At 45.0% G+C, this 18,559-nt stretch overlaps 1 long non-coding RNA gene across 1 annotated transcript in view; it reads left to right on the top strand.

Annotated features, from left to right (window-relative positions):
* The first annotated feature begins 5,179 nt into the window (after positions 1-5,179).
* Positions 5,180-18,559, top strand: part of LOC109323912 — a 21,823-nt gene continuing 8,443 nt past the window's right edge. The window contains exons 1-2 of the long non-coding RNA XR_002104778.1: positions 5,180-5,269; positions 14,046-14,048. This is a non-coding gene — a long non-coding RNA (uncharacterized LOC109323912). The remainder of the gene's footprint in view (positions 5,270-14,045; positions 14,049-18,559) is intronic.

Genomic DNA, 18,559 nt, shown 5'->3' with positions numbered 1-18,559 from the left:
ACCCCGGTGCTCTTTCCTGCCAAGGCAGGGGGTCGGACTAGATGATCTACCTAGGTCCCTTCCGCCTCTAGCTACTATGATACTATGATACTATGATAAGGAGTGACAACTGGGGAGAGACGCCAAGACGGTGAGAGCAGGCAACACAGTTTTGGAGCTGCCTGAGCCTGCAGATCAGCAGGGGAAGGAGGCATGGGCAGAGAGAGGCACAGGCTACTTAAAAAGCATCTGGACTTGGCTGGGGAGCGCAGAGGGAGAGAGCTGAGCACCGGTAGGGAGATGCTGGCAGGAGACCTGGGGAATCCAAGCCCAGGGAGGAGAGGGAGATAGCCGAATGCCAGCAAGGAGACACTGGGAGGAGACTGGGGGAATCCAAGGCCTGGGAGCAGAGGGATGCTGGGAAATGCAGCTGGGGACAAGTGGCCCGCCGGGATGCCAACATGGGTGGTCAGGGCTGCAAGGGGATACCTGGGAGATGTAGTGGAGGGTGGCATGCAGGGGCAGCATGGCAGGTTGAGGGTCGCAGAGTGCCATGAAGCTCAGTGAGGGAGAGACTGCAGCTCAACCAGGAGCCTCTCTGGAGAGATGAGCTGGGAAAACTGGGGAAGCTGTGGGGAGAGAGAGAGATGGGTAGCACCAGTTGGTGGGACCCAGACAGCCTAGCCTCAGATGCGCCCGAGGTGGGAAGGGCCAGGGACCCAAAGGAGGCTCCCCCAAGAGAGCTGGCCAAGGCCTGGAAGAGAGCTGCTGCAACTCCCAGACAACTATTTGGCAGAAGGGAGCCAAGAAGCCCCAAGTGGGATGACAGGCCTGAGAGGCAAGATCCCAGGGACCCATTGGCAGACACTGATCTCTTCTGTTCATTGTATTTCTAAGTTTATGGTTAACCCAAGACTGGGGTACGTTTATTTGCCAAGGCCACAGTCCATAGACAAAGGACGTTCTTCAAGAGACTGATGGCCAGAAGGTTACTGACCCTTGGAGACCTGCGGTGCAGATGAGACAGGATCATCCAAGAGGAGGACCTGCAGAGAGTGGTGTCTGCCTTGACTGTGGATGTGGTAAGAGTGAGGTAAAGGGGAGGTTGGAGCCCCATGAAGAAACCCGGGTGTGATATTCCATGGGCCACCTATCAGAATTGTCTCCCAAGAAAAACAAAACATCTAAGGCATGGCAGGAAAGTTGGAGCAGCAACCAAAACACATAGGTGGTTCCAAATCTGGATCTCAACCTGACATCACTGGGGAGCAAGGCCCTACAACACTTATCAGTGATAGATGACAGGAACCAGGGGCAGTAGGACCCAGGGAAAGCCATGGCAGGCTCCTCCCCAGCCAGAAGCCCCTGCTGAACAGAAGGTTCTAGCCTGGGACCATGGGGGTGTTTGGGCCTATGCCAGAGTGGGATATTCAGGTAAGAAGGCGGGGGGGGCGGAGCAGGGAAGGACTGTAGGTGATTACCCCAGTCCTTGAGGCTGGGCCAGCTCTCGTTGAGTCCCACAGTCCAGCCATGTATCCAGGAGCCATGTGGTGCAGAGTGGCTATCGGGTGGGCAGGAAAGTGGGGAAAGTGGAGGTGTAGGGGGGAAGCGAGTGGGCGTGCAGGAGCACAGGGCCTGCGCCAGTGTCTCGGGGCCAGTGCCAGTGCCAGGGTGGCCCAGAGCAGGGCAGTAGGAGTGCGGGATATGGGCTGGCAAGGGTCTATGGAGTCAGGCTGGGCTGCGCCAGCAAGGATACACTGGTGAGGAGAAGCGAAGCTGAGCCATGTGCCACTCGGAATTGACTCAGCTGTAGCTTTCCTCCCCTGGCGCTGACCCAGATGGGCCTGTCCTGTCCAGTCCCGTTCTGAGAGGCACATTGCTTCCCTGCATGCTGCTCAGGATGGGATGGGCCCGGATGGGTCAGTACCAGCAAGGAGAAGTGCCAGCCCAGCCCAGCCACACCCTTCCCCTTACCTGCACCCACCCAGCCTGGCTGCTCCTGAGCAACATGTTGCTCAGCCAGCCTAGCAGCATCAGGTGCATGGCTCAGGTACCACTTCCCCTCGCCGGTGCTGACCTGGCCGGGCCCGTCCTGGCACACAGTGAAGCCAACCCAGCTGCTGTCTCCCTGTGTGCTACTCGGGCTGGGCCAGGGCAGCAGCAGGAAGGGAAATCCAAGGCTGAGCTGGCTCCGGCTGCATGCTGCTCTGGACAAGTTGGACCCAACTGGGTTGGCACCAGGGAGGGAAAGCTGGGACTGAGCCAGCTGAGCCCCGTGCCGCTCGGGACAGGATGGGATGGGACAGGTCCTGCAGCACCGGCGAGAGGAACCTGGCCCTGGGCCCACTTGCGCTATGCCGTGTGAGGCGGGCTGGGATGGGCTGGGTCATGCCAGTGCCAGTGAAGGGAATGGGGGGATAGTTACCTAGACTATGGAAGACTGAGGTTTGACTCAAGCAAACAGGGACCCTAAACTTGTCTCTCACATGCAAGATGAGTAGCCTTAAAAACAACAGCTACTCAGGGCTGGGGAAGGCAAAGAACTCTGTCACTTGCTCACTCATTCTGTCTCTTTCTCTCTCTGTCTGGTTTCATTTTGACATGGAACTGAAACATTTTTGATACCTCAGAAACATTCATGGTACAGCAAAACCATTTCTCTCCCAGTTTTACTCCTTACTTCTTGCCCTTGGCTGCCATGACACCTTATATTTTTAGATAAACATATTTAAGTTATTATTACTCTTGTTAGTCCTATCTGTGTTGCACTTAAAGGGCTTCAGTAGAAGGTCAATGCATCAGTGTGCTAGATAATACATACAAATATAATAATAAACTGTATTTATGGTGGCATTATTTCAGCTGTTTAGAACTTAAAAGGACATATATGCATTTTTTGTTATAAAAATAACAGCTTAATAATAGCCTGCTATAAACTAATTGCTACCTCCTGGCTACCAAACTGTGACATAAGCTATTGTCTTAATTGCTTTCTTGAATTATTGTCTGATTGCAAAAGGCACATACTTATTTCTTGCATCTATTCCAGGCATGCTAACCCACCTTCTAGTGCTTCTTCACTGCTTAGTTGTGGCAGTCCAAATTCATTTATGGTGCTAACAATTCTGTCTACCTTTCAGAAAGTAATTGGGAAGTAAGGCAAAGGTTTTCAAAGGTGCCTCTATACACCCAGCTCTCATTAAATCTCAAGAGCTTTCGGAGAACTCATTGCCCTGTGTACTTTAGAAAAATTCCCCCCAAATGAGAGTGAATTAGTTTGGCAATTTATATCCCTGCAGTTATGTCCCTGCAATTTATATGAAAATTGGTCTTGGTAAAGAAAACTAATACAGTGCCTTAAAAATAAACAAGCAAGCTACATTAAAAGGGCAAGAAAATGTTGAAAGTGTTAAGAAATGTGGTCCTGTTCACCCAGAGTTATGCCATTTTTTTTCTAGAGAAACTTCTGGCAGAGGACTTCTGAGGTAAAAAGTCCTCTGAAGGATGGTGGATGGGTGCAATGGCAAGAATTCACCACAGTGGCCAGAAGGACATTAGCAAGATGGTATTCAGAAAGATAAATGGCTAAAAGAGTCAAGGTATTCAATGAATTAGTGAATCCCCTCCATCTGTGGAGGCTTCAGTGATAAAATTAATGACCCCTGAAAAGATGACAGCAGTAGAATCATCATCACCTGCAGTCCCCTGGGAAAATACGCCTTCTAGTACAAGTGATTTTAGGCACAGGGGCATTTCCTTGTGTAAAATTCATTTAATTCAGGGCATGACTGAAGGGCCAACAGTATGGGTGTTGCTGAATTTATTATTATCCAACTATAATGTCATATATTTCAAAATGTGCAATAATCAAGTCTGAAACTTTAAGATAATCAGAAATTTTCCAACTAGAGAAAAAAAAAAATTTCTACAGTTTTATAACTACTGAGGTCTTGCATTTACAGTAAAAACTCTGTTATCCAGCATCCCCTGGGAATGGGGGATGCCAGATAACAAAATACGCCAGTTAATTGAGTGGCCCCAGCCACCGTTTCTCCTGCCACATCTGGGGCATTCCTCCACCCCTCTTATGGCATCTCTGTCCCTCCCACCACATCGTTGCCCATCCTGCAGGCCCTGTGGGCCCCGTGGTATGGGGAGGTGGGCCCCGCATAGCCTCACGCAGCCTGTTATGCCCCTGGGCCATGGGGGCTTGGCAGCATAGGCTGCTTTGCCCCTGGCCGTGGGGGCTCAGACAAACCAGAAGTGCTGCGGTGGGCACTTTTGGTTTCACTTTATCTTACAAGCCCACATGCTGGTTAGTACAACGTGCCGGTTTGTAAGACGCCGGATAGTGCAGCTTTTACTGCACAAAGTTCCAGTCGCAAAAGATGACTGAATTGCTGATCAGGTTCTTACAGCACTAAGGCGAATATGCATGGTGCATCGAGCAGGATAAAATGAATTTTACAGTAGGAATGATCATGCCCATCTAGTAAATTTCTCATTGCTGAGAAATATTCTAGCCATCGCTTTCAATGAATTCTGCCATGCTTTAAGTTGAAGATAAAGCAAATCTGTCTGCCTAGCAGTCCTTTTCAACAACAATCAATACTGAAGTCATAATAAACAAATGCATTTAGCAGGCAAAAGTTGGGAGAATTTTTAAACTGTTTATAAATCTTCCTTTGTTGCTCTTCTTATATATTTATTAAATGCAGACAACCTTTTCAAACCCTCATCTTAATTTGCTGAACCAGGTATATTTTATTTGTATGTAGCATAAATCTGCCTTTCCTAGTAAGATGACACAAATGGCGCTTCAGGAAGAATGTGCATGGCCTGGAGAGGGTTCAAAGGAGGACCACTCGTCTGGTTAAAGACCTAAGAAAAAACCCTACGTGGACCAAGTCGGAGACCCGAACCTTTTCAGACTCTGCAAGAGGAGGCTGAGCAGTGACCTCATAGCCGCCTACAAACTCATCGTGGGGGCCAGCAAGAAATAGGGGATACAGTGTTTACCAGGGCACCAGTTGGGGTAACTAGAAATAATGGCCACAAACTGGAAGAAAGCAAATTCAGATTGGACATCAGGAAAAAGTTCTTTACAGTAAGGGTTGCCAAAATATGGAATAAGCTTCCCAGGGAGGTAGTGCTGTCCCCTTCCTTGGAGGTATTTAAAAGGAAATTGGACAGACACCTGGCTGGGGTCATCTGACCCCAGCACTCATTCCTGCCCAGGGCAGGGGGTCGGACTCGATGGTCTAATAGGTGCCTTCCGACTCTAACATCTGTGGAAATATGAAATACCTTCAGCTGGGGAATTGGATGAGTGGGGATGTTTCAAAGCCTGAATTAAAAGACATCCTCACATTTTGGTTGTGATAAGTTAAGTGGGATGGTGATAATACTATTATTTATATTTATAGTAACCCATTGAGGTCTTAATCATACAAGGCTTCTACACCCATTTAAAAGAAGAGAGACTGGCTAACAGAGAGGTTAGGCCATCTCTATATGACCTCCAGACTGTGGAAGGGGGAGACCTGTGTGCTAAACCTGGAAATGGATACAATATAGGTGTGTTACAATACTCCTGGGCACATATGTAGTTCTCAGAGAATGCCCCTGTGCCTGTGAGATCACTTCTCCTAAAAGGCATGCTTTCTCAGGAGACCACTAGTGATGAGTCCATTGCCATCTTGTGCTTCCACTGAGGTCGATGATTCTGCTGTGCTGTGCTGAGGCAAGGTGTAGACATACTCTTGTAATTGGCCTAGTATATGTATTAGATGTAGAAACTGAGGCTAGATACAGACATTCAAAAAGCCTGAGGTGGAATCGATAGAAGTTTACTCAGTTTTCTGTAAGCAGTGTAGCTTACGTCAGTAGTGAACAGAACACACATTTCCATTCGGGGGGGGGAAGGATGGGATGGGACAAATCTTAAATTGGGCTCCACCATTTTTATACCAGTATATATGTGCTGAACTTCTGTTCTGTTGTGGGTAAGGACTGGTTTTGTGTTCCATTCTGTTACAGGTATAGACCCGTTTCCAATTGCTTGTACCAGTAAAAGTGTAATGTCTGTATCTGGTCTCATTGCCCATCTCCTGTAGCTCGGTCCTGTACTTTAGCCGTGCGATCATTTATATTAACTGCAAAGAACCTGAACTCTGCCAGTCCCACCCTGTACAGAAGATCAGCACAATGTTTATGCTTTGTTCTGTGGGCTTGTCTGGCACATAGGTGAATAGGCCCCAAACCACTGCAGCAATCTCTCCCATTAATGTTAATGAAAGCCATCCACAAACTTTGAAGGAGATTAGGGAAGGACAATAATTTCCTCATCTGTCATTTTAGCTGGAAAGCTCAATTTGTACTGTGTACAAACATAATGTGTGGTTTAGCAAATTAAGAGAAACAATATTTTACCCATTCAGCACTTAGAAAGAGCCAGTCTGCCTTCAAAACTGAGATTACAGTGTGATACTTGTTCTTTGTGTATGTAAAAACATTTCATTTTAATTGACGCTTGTTGCGGAAGCTAGTGATAATATTTTACAGGGATGAGGTCTGGTGATGCTTGTTAAATAGGAGATTGGGAAGTGAAGTAAATATTTAAAATAGTAATTGATGTCTGAGAGCTGCAGCTGCTCCAGTGGGTTTGTATATAATAAAACAGCTGGTAAGTCCCAGTACTGTGAGGGGTCTTGTGCCCTCCATTCTCTTTGAAGTCACTGGGAGCTGTGGGTACTCAGCACCTCAAATGCTAGTGCCAATGTCAATGGAAAATGCTTTGTGCGCTGTTGTATTATTAATCACTAGGGCTAGGGACAAACATTACATATAAACCAGTTTAAGTGATCAGAAGCTGGTTTAAACCTGCAACAGAACAGAAGCTCAGTACACATAAACCAGTTTCATAATGGCTGAAACTGGTTTAAGATAAACCTGGCTGAATGTAGTATCAGACTCACCTGATTTAGGTCAAACTGATTTATGAAAGTTCTGGTCCACCTTTCTCATTCAGGTTAAATCACAGTCCTTCAGCATCCCAGCATGCTTTTTGCCCAGCAACCCCTGGGCTGGGCTGTGCAGTCTGCTCCAGAGAGCAGGCCTGGCCCTGTACCTCTGCTCCCTAGCTGGAGCAGTGAGGTCTAGCTGACGGGTGGAGAAGCGGGATAAGCCCAGCCGGGGGTGCAGCCCAGTCTGTAGCGGGGAATTGCCTCGCTCCTTGCAGGAAAACTCCAGCTGAGATCTGGGGCCAGGGAGGGGGGTTAAACACCCTTCCCCCTCTCAAACCTACTGCATGCTGACTGCAACTATAGACTACAAATCCAAGAGGCACCAGAAAGAGGAAGTGATGGGCAATCCTGCAGAGTCCTGCTGCTCTAATTCTGGACTATAAATCCCAGAAACCCCAACAGCAGCAGGAAAAGGAAGTGAACACAGCCAGGGAGCTGTGCTTTAGTGCTCCTCCTCCCCTAGCTTCTGGCCTGATCCACTGTAGGCTTATGGCTGCAGTTCCTGTATCAAAGGTAAATGTTTGTTCACTTCTGTTTCAATTTAATCTGTGCAGTTTAGACTAACTTGCAAAGAATGAGTCAATTCAGCCTCAGGCTTTTTGACTGCCTGTGCCTAGCCAAGATCTTAGGAATTCAGCAACACAATGAGGGCCTTGAATGGTGTAGGATGAATGTACCAGAGTTATCTCTATCCATCAACCATTACTTTTCCTGCACTTCCTTTGTCAATGTTTTACTGAATTGAAGGAAAGCTCATAATCAGCTTGTCTATATGCCTGTCACTATCTTTTCTTTTTATAACTTCTTTTAAAGTACTGTTCTTTAGTAGGGAGTACAAAGATAATGAATGATGCATGCAATGGGAGAGAAGGAGACAAAGTAAGCAGATACTGATCAAACTTCTCTGTAGCGAATGTGATGGATAGGGACAGAATATATTGTAAATTACTAATTATTGAGTATTGCACCATTATAAAGCCAAAGAAGTGTCTACAAGGACTTTAGCCCATTAGATGTTGACCACTCTGGCACTGATGCAGCAAAGTGCTTAATCATGTATTTAACTTTAGGCAGACATCTAGCCCTATTGAAACCTGTGGACTACCAGGGGCATGACTAAGTGCTTAGCTGAATCAGCACCACTGATTACTCACACTTTGTAGGATTGAGCCCCAGAAAATGGAAGTAAATGCTTATATTGCCCAATATACAAGCTAAACAGAAGGGTGAATAAAATATTTTCCCAATAGTGATATGTATGGAATATCCCCCAAAAGGAAACGTTTGGAAGACTCAGCAAGTGCCATAGGTCATGCCTTTTCAGGGGGAGCTCTGCTTCAAGATTCCTTAAAAAGGAGCCTCACTTAGTCTCTCTCTCTCCAAAGACCCTGGCATGGCATTTTAGTAGGCAAGCCTTTGGCTTCACGCCCCTCGGTTTTCTCTGTCTGTGGTTTCTGCAGTGATCTGTAGCATCCTTACCTCTGATAGCTCCTTTTTGGTCAGCTCCCAGAAGAGGGTTTTTTGGTTTTTTCTTCTTGAAAGGTTGTGGTAGCGGGGCAGAGTGCCTACATTCCAGACACCTTACTCTGGTTCCCAGCTTTCTCTCTCTCTCAGGTACGGTCAGCCAGAGTCAACAAAATGTTACAGAACTATAGCAGTCAACACAGAGGTTAATGGTCATACACTAAAATTAAACATGTCACAGGGAACCAACCAGGGAGCGTCCTCTGTGTCCTCCACCAGTCCCAGACTACCATCTTCTATTGGGGTTGAAAGGGTGTGTAGGTGTCCTGCTTATGAAACTATTTACAGCAAAGTGTGATCATGCTGAGCACCTCCACTTGTTCCCCACAGAACTGCAGGCTAGAAATCAGCCAATCTAGCCTCTTCAGTCACAACATGCAACTGGATCAAACCTGTGAATTTATATGGTCTTCCTCAGCTTTCATGTCTGTGAAGGAGGAAGAGGTCTTATCATTACTTGTTCTAGAATAGGGAACGGAGATGGAGGTACAATGTCTAAGCCGGGGGGTTTTAACTGCATTGCATGAAGTTTTTTGGCTTGAGACATCCCTCACTGGACTCCTCCATAACTTTTGTCAGTTGAGTAGCACCCAGTTTCAGAAACTAATTACATATTACAGTGCTTACCTCCTTACAAAGGGCCTGGGCAGCGGTGGCAGGAGATCATTCAGACAAGGACAGATCTGAGGCTGCATTTATCTATTTAGGTTATCTGCTAATCTCTGCACACTTTACTTATCTCCTCACACCTTGCAGCATCCTTCAAAGCATTTGTTGCCCCCGCCCCCCGGGGTACCCCATCACCCTCGTTGAGAATCACTGGTCTAAGGTAGTAGGGTTCAAGGCACTCTGCTTTTAGTTCTGACCAATAAAGGCAGAGTCTGCCTCTCTCTTGTGTGGTGCTATGTGGAAAAGGAGAATACATTGAGCATTCCTGCCTTGCTTGAATAATCTGTGCGGCCAGGAGGAATGACAACCTTTGCATCCCCACACTCATAGAAAGCGCAGTGGACCAACCCCCTTTTGGTCCTAGTTTGCTGTCAACCTTGAAGTGGCACCAGCCCCCATGGAAGAATGTTGCACTCAACAGAGGATGTGCACTACCACCGCTGGATAAGTACCTCGGAGTAGAGCTTATCTTTGACTATCACAATCTAGCACCAAATAAGTAGTATTAAGGCAGATGGAGTGAAGATAAAACACTATCTTGGCTCATTATGTGTTTAATTAAACAAACCACTTCAGGCACTTCACAAGAAAACAACCTCCTCCTGCTTTATTCTTGATGTGCCTGTTTGAATAGGAATTACTGTAATTAACTCTGGAATTCACAATATCAACATGTGGAAATAGCTGCATAGCCTCTAAAGGCATGCCTTCTTCGGAATGCAGGTGTTACAGGTTGTTTAAATAATTTCTATTCATTAGGAATAAAGAAGATTATTAAGGAACTGGTAGTAAATGTGAAAATAAATCTGGAAAATCTAGCTTTAAGAGAGAGCCTCACATAAAATGTATATACTCTTTTGAAATACAAAACTCAGCATAATATGCGCCACTCTTACCTGATTAAAATCTAACCAAGCCCTGCTATTCACTGATGATACTTGCATCTGCTTGGCCTCTAGCTGAACTTCCAGGTGTCATTCTCTTGGTGGAGTGATTTCACAAAGGTGCCTTTTTTTTTTTTTTTTTAAGGACATGGCTTTTAGAAACTGTTCTGTCAGCTGTGTTGATTTTGCAGAGAGCAAAGATCATATTGCTAACATTTGTAGTGTTGGGTATATTTGAATACCAGCCAGCTTATGGAGGTGGTGAACAGATCATTGAGCATGTATCATAGGCTGGGCCCTGAGCTAGTGGGTATCAATATCACTTTGGCTTTCATGGAGCTACATCAATTTATAGCAATTGAACATCTAGCCCTATGTATTGCATATATACCAGAGAACGCTAGAGCAGTTAGAACGCAATTCAAGAAGCCTTAAGTGGAATTGATCTAAGTTAATACGCAGGTGTCTGTAAGAGGCATAGTTTAGATTGGTAGCAAACACAACATGCATTCCCCTTTGGTTGAGCGGAGGAGGGAGCAAATGGGTTCCACCATCTTTAAACCAGTCTATGGCCCTCATTACACCTTATGCTGTAAGTGGAACAAATGTTAATAGGCTTTGCATTGTTCATCTTAGTGGAGTAGTCGCACCTTACGGCAAAAAACCATCTCTGACTGTCCTTCACCTGCACAGCTGTGACTTGCAACTAGAGGCTTGGTGAGCAGGGGCAGGACCAGATCATTGCTTCTGCTGGGCTGCGCAAGCACTGCAGCTCTGGACCAGCCAGGTGGCTCCCAACGCCTGGACTGCCTCACTGCTCTTGGGGCTGAGCAAGCACCACAGCCCTGAAGCACCCAGCAGCCACAATGTCTTCCACTGCTGCCCACACTGCTGCTTTCTCTGCCTGGTGGGAGCAGTGAGGCAGTCTGGGTGGTAGCGGGAGGCTGCTGTGTGCTCTGGGACTGTGGTGAGCAGCAGGGCAGATGCACCCCGACATCCCTACACGTGCTGACTCAGGAGGGGCCAGGGCATCCTAGGATACTGGAAGACTGTAACTTGAGTGGAATAGCTTCGTGGAGTGGTTACTTCAGTGGAACAGGTACAGGGTTACGTGGATTAGAGAGAATCTCTCCCTGGGGTGGTGTAACTTAAAAATGAATAACGAGTGCTTTAAGCCACTTAACAGTGTTAAGGTGCAACCAATCCAGGGTGTAAGGGTTCCAGAAGCTGCCTAAAATTACTGTGTAACAAGGCCCTACACATGCCAAACTTCTGTTTTGTTACAGGTATAGACTGGTTTCCAGTCGCTTATAACTGGGAAAAGTGTAATGTCTGTACCTTGCTAATGTGCCCGTCTTTCCCAAGCTTGGCTGCTGAGGGAGACCTCTTTGGCTAATGTTTCACTCCTGCTTTACCACCTTTCCCATGCTCTCTTACATTTACTGCCTCCACTTGTTGCTGTATGTTGGCATTATGTTTAGATTGTAAGATCTTCAGTACAAGGATTAGATTTTTTATTGTTATTATTATTATTATTATTATTATGGTTGTTGTTCTTGCAGTGTAGGTGTGGAAATCACTACAGTACACTAGGATGCCTCAGTTACTGCTCATGACATCTAGGACCAATCATAGCTCTAAACATCCTCTTAAAACCTAACATGTATAAACAAGATGAAAATCTATGTGAGGAAAGGTGTAGCTGGAAAAGGACCAAGAAGGTTTCCACAGCACCAAGCTTAAGCTCTGACTCCTTTTATCAGAATTAAAGTCACAAAAGAGAAATCTGTCTCTGATGCTCTGTTCCATTTGCACGACGGGGCGTATGGATCCTGCTGGTAACTGGCAAATATCAGTTAGGGGAACATGCTATCAACTCCATTACAATTAATGGTTTGGCAAGCATAACTGGCACACAGAGTAGCCACAGAATAACATCTGAAGCCCAGCACATGATGACCATGTTGCTTGTTGCCAGAATGAAATGATGATACAATTAAACAATACGAATCCACTTCTCGTTTTCATGTTCTGTAGAACTTCTGTGACACATTTCTCCAGATTTATGTTTTCACAGCACATGTAGACACTTTCACAGCTTTTTGGCAAAGTACCTTCCAAAGGAAAAATCCCAACACAACATTGCATTAATATGCAAAACTCTGCTATTGTGAATTATGCAGACATATTTAATAAAATAATAAACTTGTCCAGGAGACCTTGTTACCATCTAAATAATTTTTCTGGATATGCAAACTAAACTGAACAGAGAGGGGGCTGAGCAGATGCCAAGAAAAGAAAATGGATGAATACTAGACCGAGTTGGGGAAAAAAAATTAAAATTAGTTTTTTGGGTTTTTTTTAAACCAAAAGAGGGACATTCCCTTCCCTCCTATTTTTTTACTTTACTGTAGTTTAAGATAAAAAAATAATTTGGGTCCATTTCCTCTCATCCCTGACTTTTCTTGCTCTGATTTCTAGCCTGTAGACCAGGACAATGGTGATGCTCACCAGTTCTTTTCATCCCAGGGTGTTTCTGCTATGCCTCATCTGCAGTCTCCTCATCTGTATGGCTCCCTCATCTCCATGGTCCCCCCAACTGCAGGATGCAGTAAAGAGGAGTGAATAGCAATGTACTGACCTTGAGGTGGGATCCTCTGTTACAATATCACATGGGGTATTACTTCAGATGCAGATCTTATATACTGGATCCCATTCATTATCAGGGACACTTTTAATCTGTTAAATGCAAATTGAATATGCTGTACATTATTCCTTAATCTACATGATAGAGACTCTCATGTCAGTACAGGGGATTTCAACATGTAGTTTCCATTACTTTTAATGGCAAATGTGTGGCTCCAACTCTTGCCCTGCATTAAAAAATGCCAACTCTGTTGGAAAATGTGTTGTGAGGATGGGATATAGGGGAACGCTTAGAGTAGGTGGTGATCAGGAGGGCAGAGAGAGACGGAAGGAAATCCCTGGCACTAAGGTGCAAATCTACCCTGCTTTCTACTCCTTTGCATAGTCCAACCTAAACGCCACCTGGAGCTCATCCTGGAGAGCCCTGGCAAGGTGTAATAGGCAAGCCCTGGAGTGGTAGACAGGACATGTGTTATGTTTCTTCCTCTGCCACTGACCTACTGTGTGACCTTGAGCAAAAGTCATTGATCTGTGCCTCTGTTTTCTTTCAGCTGCAGAATCTGTATTATCCATTTATATCATAAGCTTCTTGGTGCCTGCCTCTTACATGGTGTTTATAGAGAGGCTAGTGTAATGTGGCTCCAGTTCCAGTTGGAGCACTTCAATGTCACTGTAATTCAAATAATTAATAGTAATATGAATGAGTAGGGTTTTTTTCCAGGACAAAGGAGGCCTGGGGAGTTTGTTGTAAGCTTAGCAATCTATTTTGTTTGTGTGATAAACTAAGTGAATTGAGACATTAATATTGCCTTTACTGGTGACCTCCTAGATATATATTGTGTTCACTACAAATGCATTAAGAACCATCTTGCATGTGAAGTTAATGAAGTTTTCTATATGCAAACTAGGGAACTCCAATTGTAGGGGAACCTCGGTCCCTGTACCTGCTTTGTAAAACCCGGGAGCCCAAATTAAATTGTCTTACCCCCACCGTATTAAATGTTGTGATATCAAATGATGCAATAAAGAAAATATTAACATAGAAAAACTTAGGTCTCTGCATGAGAAAAGATGATGTGGCAGATGGCCCATAAAAACTCAGTCAGCTCTTCTGCAAAAACGGAAGAACAGGAATCTTCCTAAAAAATTAAGAAGCCCCAACCTGAAGCAGTAACTGTGTTCAGCCATTTTGGATGAATAAATTACAGAGATTTACCATGGTTGTTTTTTGTTTAGTTGATAATACATAGTGTGCCAGACAATAAGGGCATTCATTACATAATGATTTTTATATTTTATTAGGAATACACTCAGAAAGATGGTCTAATATTTCATATTCTTTTTGCTGTAGGCTTTTCTTTCCAACTGAGTAGTTTTAAGCTGCACCTGCTGTGACTGGCATTTAGCACACTCATGAATTTTCTAGTTAATTTTGAGAGAGACAGGGTGGTGTGACTAGTGTGCAAATGTTCACTTAAAGACTTCCTGCTTGACTGCTGGCCTATCATTGCTTTCACAGCATAGTAACACACTTAAAAATGCAGCTGGTTGCAGGCTTTTAAATTCAGCAAGTGCTTGTTATGCACAAACACAAGCTTCACTGGAGGGTAATGGGAGAGACTATATGTTCATGGGAGGAGGTGGGAGCACATCAACATGGCAAAGCATACATGTACCATTGCATTAATGGAAGAGTGTATGGCCCATATTTTGTCACATAAAACACACCTTTTTTTAACTGCTGCTGGAAATTGAAATGTGTGTTATATGTGAGGAAATATGGTAAAAGCAGTTTCTGCTCCTTACTGGGCAAAAATGGAAGTGAAGTCTGCAAGCAATCCACAGGGAGCAGAGCAGTGATCCCTAGTTGATGCTACTCAGTTGCTTGCTACAAGAAACAGTCTTTTCCCCTTCATTCTGCCTGTAAAAAAACAAAAAACCAAAAAAACAACAAACAAAAAACAAAAAACCCCCCCATGATGTGTCTCATATTGCTTGCAAGAGAATGAGGTGCACACATGCCCCATCCCCTTCAAAACTATTAAAAGATCATTAAAGTTGGAAACTTGAGCACTTAATGGTTAGGAAATGTAATAACCTTAATTCAACTGACGTGCATATGCTTTTTATTACTTTCTTCTTATCTAACCGTATACTATTTTTTTTCATCCTTAGAATGCTTGCTTCTTTTGATACACAGTTTGAGAGTGCCCAGCTACTGGGCAGCAGCTTGATATATTTTTTTTTCTTATCTTCATCATTCTTTGTGACACTGCACATGATTTAGTGCAGGTTATCCAACCCTCCTGCTGATTACAGTTATTAATTTCCTTACTGGCATTTTCATTATGCTGTCCTTAAAGTTTCTTAGATCCTGGCAAACATCAGTGGATTTTAATGCCACCACACCATAGTTAAGGGAGGTGATGGAATTAGTCCCACTTTCTACAAGGAGCAGAGACATGGAGATAAAGCCAGAATTACCGAAAGTTTCGTGTAATTTTGGTTACCATATTTGAGAAGCTTTATTTAGCATTTGATAGCACTTTATGGTCATGGTAGAGCACCTAGTGTGCTCCACTCTAGCTGCGAGCGCAGATCTGAGCCTAGGGGCATGTCTGTACTGCCTTCAACTGCACCAAGGAATTCCAGAAACATGAACAGATTCCCAGGTACTTGAGAGATGCCAAAATCATAGCCATATTTAAGAAAGGAGATAGATCAGATTGCAGCAATTATTGTGGTATTACATTCCTGTTTATAGCTGGGAAGATCCTTGCTCACATTCTCCACAGTAGACTCACTTTCCTCACTGAGGACATTCTACCTGAGTCTCAGTATGGTTTCAGATCACTTTTATAGGTACACTATGTCTGATATATGTTGTTGGACAACAGCGGGTGAAGTGCCACAAGCAACACTGAGATCTTTACATGGCCTTCACTGACCTAAAGCCTTTGATTCAATCAACAGAGAGGCCCTATGGAAAATTCTGATAAGATTTGGATGTCTGGCAAAGGTGTTATCATTATCAGAGTCCTTCATAATGATATGACCGTAACTGTCCTAAGGAAGAGCTCTGAAATGGACCCCTTCACTATTAGAAATGGAGTCAGGCAATAATGTGTGATTTCACCAACACTTTTTCATCTGTAGCACAGCTGTTGTGCAAGATCACTGCTGGTGGACTCCATTTGGAGTCCACATGGACTATCTCATGGACAGGAACCTCTTTAACACCAATCCTAGATAGCCAACACCTACATTACTGATCAATATACTAGTGATTGTGTCTTGTGGGGGGCTCAATTGAAGAGCCCCAGGTCACTCCTGAGTGCTTTTGTGAAGTATATGAAATACTTGGACTCATTGGGCATGCCTACACATTTATTATTCATTTAGTACTTGCTTAAGCTCATTAATACTATGCAGTAGTGTCGGTATCATGGGTCGTGCCCACTTTGTTGCCGTAGCAGTGAGCTACAGAGATATAGCATCTCTTATAGATGTGCCCCCTGTCAACTTTATGAAACTCCAGGTACTTTACCACCCCACCCCAAACCAGTCAGATGCTCCTCCATACGTTACAATTAGAGAGCAATCCTTGGATAATGTTGAGTATTTCCTCCACCTGGGTAGCCACCTTTCCCAAAAAGTAAGCATCAACAAGGATATTCAACACCAGATAAAATCTACTGTTGCTGTCTTTGGACATCTCTGAAATCATATCTTTGATGATCATGATGACAGGACCCAAATCAAACTTCTCATCTACCAGGCTGTTGACATCCCTACCTTGTTCTATGGGTCTGAAACTTGGATAACATATCAGCAACAACTGAAAATTTCAGAACATCACCATCAGCAATGTCTTTGTAAAATCTTCTGTATCAGCTGGTAAGACGGAAGAAGTGTCAGAGTTCTGGTTCAGGCAAATGGCACTGAAGCCATGTTTATACAGCACCAGCTCCGTTGCACATGACATGTCCATAAGCATGCCTAAGAGTCAGCTCCCAAAACAAGCTGTATACTCTCAACTCACTGATGGTCACCACCTTAGAGATGAGTAAAAGAATAGATTCAAGGACATCTTGAAGGCCAATCTGCAGAGCCACATTATTAACCTCAATACCTGGCAGACTCAAGCACTGAATGGTTCCCACGTGGTACACGGCTTCAGTTTTTTCGTGTAAACCTGCCTTACTGTAGATGAGAGAGATGAGAAGAGCTGTGATCCAGCATTATCTGGTTCTTCTCCTTCTTTCTAGGACTATTACCATGTTTTCAATCAAATGTGCATTGACTTGGATTGGTTTCCTCGGTCATTTATGGACTCGCCAAAGACTGCTAGAAAACCTTGACATGTCCACAGCTCTAATTCACTTTCATATGAGGTCCCTCCTGTGTACTGAGGCAGGGGCCCAGAGGAGAAATAATAGGTGATTGTGAACATGAAGAAGAGAGTATAAAGAATGGCCACTAGGGGCCTCTGTGTTTTGTTCCTCTGATGATGTAAGAAGGAGATTGATACAATAAGGAAGGCAGAATTAGCTGAACTGTAGTAACTAAGTATGGAAAAATTTTAAGAGGTTTAGCCATATATGAAAGTGTAACAGCTATTCAGTGTTCCATGACCTATTTAAAACTTTTTAATACCAGTATGTGGCATGGAACGTTATTGTGAATATAGAAAGCCTGTTTTTGTAATGAAAAAGATTGTGCTTTCTAGTATAAAAAAATGGACCAAACTATTTCAGGAACTTTGTAAACGGAGTTGTGAAAGCATAGTTTTGAACAGACTAGAGGTGCCTGTTCTAGAGCTTATCTGCCTCACCATTAGCAAGAAAGAGTACTGTTTCTGGATAAGATAAGATAATAAGAGTCATTAGATTCTAAGCAGAGATGACCCGAGCAGGGTGTGGGGCCCAGGGCAAGCCAGCCTATGTGGGGCCCTGCTCCCGGGCACAAGGAAGCCGGCAGCGGACTTGGGGGGGAGGCAGAGGTGCCAAGTGGCCGGATGCATTGGATTCAGCGGTGGATTCAGTGGGGGGGGGGAGGGGGCATGCCAACAGCCCAGATGTGAAGCTGGCAGCAATGCAGAGTGGCCACAGCCACTCCACCTGGCTCTGTGGGGCCCAAGGCTGTTGCCCCAATTCAAACCCTCAAATCGATTTGGAAAGGTTCGGTGATTCAGACATAGAAAAAACATTTAAAGCTGTGTCTACATACCTCAAGGTAGCAGGCGGCTTGCCAATGCTGCAATGCTGGGGCACATGGAGTGTCCCACAGAAGCATGGGGAGGTCCCCAGCACACTCGGCAGCAGGCTGGACGTGGACCAGAAGCACTTCTGGGCCACTGGGGAGCACACGGTGGGGGCCACCTGCGTCCCCCTGGCTCAGCGACTGGTGCCTCCTTGGTCTGGGACGTCATCTGGAGTCCCCCCCATGGCCAGTCACTGAGCTGGAGAGGTACAGGGGGGCCCCCAGTACACTCCCCAGTGGACCCAGAAGTGGATCAGAAATACTTCTGATCCACTTCTGGGTTTGCTGCCGAGCATGTGGAGGGCCCCCCCATGCTCCTGTGGGATGCTCCATCCACCCTGCATCGCAGCATTTATAAGCTGCATTGGTACCTCGAGATTTGTAGAAAAAACTTTTAAAGCTGTGTCTGTGTCCAAATCACTGATTCTCTGAATCGACATTTCATAGATTTCATAGATTTCATAGACATTAGGGCTGGAAGGGACCTCGGGAGATCATCAAGTCCAGCCCCCTGCCCAAAGGGCAGGAAGTCAGCTGGGGTCATAGGATCCCAGCAAGATAAGCATCCAA

This window comes from Crocodylus porosus, unplaced genomic scaffold (assembly GCF_001723895.1).
Source record: "Crocodylus porosus isolate Cpor-Errol unplaced genomic scaffold, CroPor_comp1, whole genome shotgun sequence".
NCBI classification, from domain to species: domain Eukaryota; kingdom Metazoa; phylum Chordata; order Crocodylia; family Crocodylidae; genus Crocodylus; species Crocodylus porosus.
Note: the sequence above shows the minus strand (reverse complement) of the source record. Positions and strands in the feature narration are given on the sequence as shown.